Here is a 4,695-nt window from a genome sequence, read left to right on the forward strand (position 1 = left end):
TAAAAATGTAATATAAAAGACTACTCATTTAGCAAGGTATTTTGGTGTCCTCCCCTGCAAAATTTTTCAGCTGAATTCAGGTGCTGCTCCTGAAAAATATCACTGTGAAATTTGCCTGATTCCAAGTCCCAAAGTCTGTTACAATCAGAGTACTAAAAAAAAAAAAAAAAAGTTCTTGTTACGATTTTTTCAAGTACTTAAGCTTTTACGTAGAGCTACTTAGTCTTCCAAATCCTACTGAAAGATGAGCTGTAGTCTTTCAGTGCAAATTTACCAAAGCCTGCCACGCCAAGGCTGGCTGGGGGTGCCTGACTTTCTGTTTATGGCATTTTAAAAAAGGGTTCTGTCTCTGTGTAACTTACTGGGATGTGCTTGGATTGATGAGTGTTCTGGTTGATTTGTCTCTGAAATTCCCTGTAATGAGTGTCACTGAAAATTACTGCTGTTGTGTCCAGATTGTTGGGACCTTTGGGTACCTGATGCTGCAGTAAACAGGTGGTGAGGTGGGAACAGTGGATGGCCCCAGGGAGTGCTTTTACTGTAATAGCTTTTCTTCTCTGATTGTCCTCGCCTTTTAATGAATCTCTTTTTACATTTCCACTCCTTTTTTTCTTTAAGTGCACCAGCCAACATCAGTGATTTGTGCTTTCTGGTACATGCAAAGGTTAGAACTATTTGTATGGAATAAATACCTATTTTTGAGTGACCATGTGGAGTGCATGGCAATTTTCAAACCGGCAGTTCTCAGGGGCAGGACTTTGAGACCGTGCTGCCATTATGTCCAAACTTTTTTCCCCCCCTTTGTTAGGGCAAAGCGTCGTCTTTCACAACAGCGGTTTTCCAGGTGGAGTTGGTCTCTAGAAATAAGCCACTTGTCACAGGAGTTGCTCAGCTGAATCAACTCCTACCAGTTTAAGTTGATCACAGTTCAGGTAGAATCATTGACCTGAATCTGAAAGGCTCTAAACCTGCTTCATTCTTCTGATAAACTAAGAACTTGGCTTTATTTATTTCTTGGCTTTATGTGTAAGCATCTCTCTCTGGGTGTAGGCGTGGTGCCTGCTTCTTTCTTTATTCTAGTGGTGGAGATCTGCTGTGTAATTCTTGGATGCTGTACTCCAGGTCCTGCCCATGACCCAAAATGCCTGCTGGGGAGAAGGGCTGGGGGCTCCCATCTGCTGACGTGTGGCACGGTCAGAGCAAGTCTCGCCTCGAGCTAAGGAAGAGCAGCACAGCGTGGTTGGTCTTAATAGTCTAAATTAGCGACTTTGAAATCAATACGTTATAGTTGTTCTTGGTGAGGAGATGTGCTGAAAGAATTAAAGAAGGGAATGCACTACGGTTTTCTTTCTGTATGCTGTTCCTGTTTTTAAGGCCACGGTCTAATATTAAGTAAGTACAGCTCAGGATTTGCCATCTCTTGCAGTCTGTGATTTCTACTGCTGAAGGCGTTAAGGAAATTACCACACCTGGGGAAGCTTCAGTTGGGAGAGGAGCACTGAAATGTGGAAAGGCAGGGAGTAAGGCAGAAGTATTTTCACAGAACCTGTGACATCAGCACTCGGGCTACTTGATAAAACCAGCAGAAGATTGGTTTAAAATGCTGAAAGAGGACTGGTTCCAGGTGAAGCTGGGGCTGCAGATCATGGGTGTCAACCAGTTCAAAGAGGGTTAGACAAATTGATGGGTAACAAGTCCATAAATAGATAATAAAGGCAAGGACAGACCTTCTAACATCACCGAACTGCTGGGGAAGCCTAAAGAGCGAGCCCTGGCTCTTCTGCTCAGCCTCCAGCAGTGGTTGTAGGGAGTGCTCCCTGCTACAGTCCCTGCTGAATGCTCTCTCCTTGAATTCTTTTAAATATGAAATATCCTGAAAAAATGAATTATCCTGAGGAAAAGGGCTAACTAAAGAGGGAAGGGGAAAATTAAAAAAAACCCCAAGCCCCAAAATCCAACACCCCCCCCCCAGGATTTAAAAAGCAACCCATTGACTAGGGGAAGCAACAGATGCAGGAGGGGAGGAAGATGATGTGTGATGATCACAGGACCAAAAATGTAAAATGTAGGGGAGCATCCAGCAGAGCACCCTTGTCAGTGCCCACCGTCTCCTGCAGGTGTCCAAGCAGTCCCTGGCCACTGCCTTCCGGGGAGGGGCGCAGATCCCACAGGCAAAAAGGTTTCTTCCCTCCTGCCCCTCCAAATTCCTCCTGCCAGTGGCCATTTGGTCAGTGTGAGGAGAGGCAGCTGGCCCCGGGGTCAGGACGGGGAGGGTGTCAATAAGCAGAAGTGGGGGGGGGAAAGCGCAGCCCAAACCGCAGGAGAGTGGCCCAGAGCACTCATGTGCGCACTAGGGAATGCGGGCTGCGATGGAGCTTTGGTTTACCTGTTAAAGGAGTTCTTTCTGTATTTTTTTGATACTGTGTTAGAAGGTGTGTATCCTGTTTAACATCTTCATCAATGATTTGGATGAGGGGATCGACTGCACCCTCAGCAAGTTTGCAGATGACACTAAGCTGGGTGGAAGTGTTGATCTGCTCAAGGGGAGGAAGGCTGTGCAGAGGGACCGGGACAGGCTGGGTTGATGGGCCGAGGCCAACTGTATGAGGTTTCAACAAGGCCAAGTGCTGGGTCCCGCACTTTGGTCACAACAACCCCATGCAACGCTACGGGCTTGGCGAAGAGTGGCTGGAAAGCTGCCTGGCAGAAAAGGACCTTGGGCTGAATATGAGCCAGCAGTGTGCCCAGGTGGCCAAGAAGGCCAATGGCATCCTGGCTTGTATCAGGAATAGTGTGGCCAGCAGGAGTAGGGAAGTGACTGTGCCCCTGTACTCGGCACTGGTGAGGCCCCACCTTGAATACTGTGTTCAGTTTTGGGCCCCTCACCACCAGAAGGACATTGAGGTGCTGGAACACATCCAGAGAAGGGCAACAAAGCTGGTGAGGAGTCTGGACGCCAAGTCTGATGAGAAGCGGCTGAGGTAACTGGGGTTGTTTAGCCTGGAGAAGAGGAGGCTGAGGGGAGACCTTATTGCTCTCTACAACTGCCTGAAAGGAGGCTGTAGTGAGGTGGTTGTTGGTCTCTTCTCCCAAGTAACAATTGATAGGGCAAGAGGAAATGGCCTCAGGTTGTGCCAGGGCAGGTTTAGGTTGGACATTAGGAAAAATTTTTTCACCGACAGGGTTGTCAAGCATTGAAATGGGCTGCCCAGGGAAGTGGTCGAGTCCTCACCCCAGCAGGTATTTAAAAGATGGGTAAATGAGGTGCTTAGGAACATGTTTTAGTAGTGGACAGGTATGGTTGGACTTGATGATCTTAAACGTCTTTTCCAACCAAATGATTCTATGATTCTAATTGTTTTCTTCTCAGAAGGTACCACAAGAACTCTAAAGACCAAAGCGTTGGGGAGCCTCCTTGCAGATGGGATCTGTACCACAGGCCGTGCCCCGACTGACGGTGTGTGGGATTCTGCACAGCCTGGGGTGCCCAGCGTCTGAAGGGAGGTAAGATTATCTTTACTGTCCTTTTTCCTTCTTGTGTGAGCTCCAATAAAGGGCCTATTGATACATCTGGGAGTCCCACTGCCTTTCTGGCTGGGATGATATGAACGCTAGTCCTGGTGCATTAGCAGGCTGCATCCCAGAAAAAGGGCCTTATGAGTGCAGGAGCGAAGGCAATGTACAACAGAAAATGAACTGAAGCAATGTTGATGAATGTTAATTTTACAACATGAAGAAAATAATAATTTAAAAAATTCAGTCAAGGTAGCAAGTGGATGGCAACAAGTTCTTGAGATACTCCTGCTATCCAGATGGTATATTGAAAGGATGCCTCTTGGGATTTGCTCCAGTTTGTGGTCTGAAGAGGAGGGAAGGAAGGCTGCAAGTAAATGCCTTACCTGACCTGTAGGTATCAACTCCAGGGAATGCAGCAGTCAGTCGTGGGATATTGTAACATACGGTGTATTAACTCCTTCAGGAATGAAAAAAGTGGCTGAGGAGAAGGTAGGCAAGACTGATCAGAAACAAACATGGAACTGCTTGTCCTAGACAGCGTACAGCAGCACAATTCACAGAACATGTCACTTTGTCTTTTGAGCCTGTTCTTTTGATATCTAAAGCTCAGGATCAGGAGGGACCAGGCTTTTCCTGGCCTAGCTCCGTGCATGTTGGATAGACAGAATGGAAAGGGGCACTGCCAGACAGACAAGACAGCTGTAGAGATTTAATATCGGCCTTCATTTAGAAATCTAGATCTGGAGGCAGAGAACATGAGGCGGGAAACCAAAATGCAGGGAAGACTGGAGCCAGTATGGGTGTCACAAAATCAAGCTGGGGTCAAGCAGGTACCAACCTTTCCATACAGGCAGCTGCTGGGATGATTCTCAGCCAGGCTTAAACTCTGAGGTCACGCTTTTAGATGTTTATGCCCAGGGCGAGACAGGAAGGAGCTTAAGGAGAATTAAGTTGCTGACTTTTGTGGAAACAGCGTGCAGCTACCGCGCAAGGGCACGCCAGGCGCAAGGTGCCCCAGACTCAGAGATGCTCAGCACCTGCCTCCCCCCAGCCCCCGCAGCGGCGCAGCATCACTCTGGGCCGGCTCCCACACGGGGATAAATTTCTGTGTAGCTTTATTTTGCTGATTTGGGCCCGGCGCTGAAGGTTGGAAAGGGTTCCCAGGGAGGGCGAGGTCCC

This window comes from Egretta garzetta, unplaced genomic scaffold (genome assembly GCF_000687185.1).
Source record: "Egretta garzetta isolate BGI_Z169 unplaced genomic scaffold, ASM68718v1 scaffold217, whole genome shotgun sequence".
NCBI classification, from domain to species: Eukaryota; Metazoa; Chordata; class Aves; order Pelecaniformes; family Ardeidae; genus Egretta; species Egretta garzetta.